This window comes from Colias croceus, chromosome 1 (genome assembly GCF_905220415.1).
Source record: "Colias croceus chromosome 1, ilColCroc2.1".
NCBI lineage: Eukaryota > Metazoa > Arthropoda > Insecta > Lepidoptera > Pieridae > Colias > Colias croceus.
In genome coordinates this window covers 6,030,012-6,031,764 of record NC_059537.1, presented here as the reverse complement: position 1 = coordinate 6,031,764, position 1,753 = coordinate 6,030,012, and positions in this window count along the sequence as shown.

The following is a 1,753-nucleotide window of genomic DNA, read 5'->3' as shown; positions in this document are numbered from 1 at the left end:
GCCCCGCCCGCACCTCGCGTTCTCCCTGCCCACGCGCACCCGCACCGCTCCTCCCGCGAGGACCGGTCTTCAAGAACGATGCCCCTCAACCCGCCTGCTCCTATACCTGTACCTACTTAACGTCTATCCTTCATTGCTCCTTCTGAACAATGCTACCAGCATAACCCCATTAAACCCTCTAAATCAACGTCCGTTCCCACAACGTACCTGTGACGTTTTATAACAGGTGGACATGCCAATATAAACTACAAACTTTTTTTTTTTTCATTTAAAATGACGAGGACAATGTTTTTAGAATTCCGTAGTTCACTCACACCTTCACCTCCGATGAATTTAATATACTTTATTGTGGCTTCAATTATCTCAGAAATATATTTTTTAAACCATAAATTCCTTTAAAATATTTAATTACACTAAAATTATCAATATAGTTATATATATTATTTAATAAATTCAAATTGATTGATTAATCGGCAATAACAACCATAGGTATTATCAATACTATATACTATTATACTATATTTTAATATTATAAATGCGAAAGTAACTCTTGTCTGTCTGTCTGTTACTCAATCACGCCATAGGTAACTACTGAACCAATTTGCATAAAATTTGGTATAGAGATATTTTAATACTCCAGAAAGGATATAGGCTACTTTTTACCCCGGGAAATAGGATAGGTTTTATCCCGGAAATCCCACGAAAACGGGAACTAGTTATGCGGGTTTTTCTTTGACTGCGCGTGCGAAGCTGCGGGTGGAAAGTTAGTTAGTCATAATTACATTGAGTACAAGGTTTTTTTTTAATTCCCTTTAAATTGATAAGTTACTAACGTATATCTTACGAATACTTAGTAGCTGGTACGCATCGGCAACACAATTACATCATTTAATTTAGGTGTAAATTAAAGTAATTGGATGTTTATAATGATCATGTAAACTCGATTGCTCATCCTTATTACATTGGCTTAATATCAACGGAACCCGTAACAAAAAACCTGTGCATTATAATGGTTTCTTCATTAAGCTCTTCATGCTGGGAAGGATTTAAATCATACAAGGCACTACGCTCTTTTTAATAGTAACTACAGTCCTTACTGATGCATAGTAGGTAGATTACGACTAGCAGATCTAGGTATGTATATACTAAATATTCCAATTTAAATTATTATCTTATGCTGAAACTGTATGATAAATTGTATTGTATGATAAACTATAAAAAAGGATTTACATAGGAAGCTACAAAGTTAATTAACTTTGTAATAAATAAATACTGTGGCACTGTAGTCAGTGACTGAATATGGTGAATGCTACCACCAGTTATGCCTCCGCAAATGAATTCCCTATTGGTATAAACTGAACTGTAAAAAATTGATAGGTAAGTAGTAAGTACCTACTTAATGGATCTCTTTGATTATCCACTAAATTTGGATATACTTTGGATTTTATTATCAGTAGAAAGTACCTACCTATAGCCAAATTTTAGACTCCTCATTAACTACGATTGTATACCCAATGTATTAAGAAATCACAAACAAAGTATTATCGTGTATAAAGCAAATTACGTAGACATGGTACCTAGGTATAAGGTATAATAAGATTTTTAGATTACGGTTTTACGTTGAATACTGGCAAATTATAGAAGTATTAACAAATATATCTTCCACTTTGTACACCAAAATTAGTGCGCTAAAGCTAAAATTGTTGGTTCGATGGAGTTTGCGCATTGCTACTTTGCAATCATAATATCAATA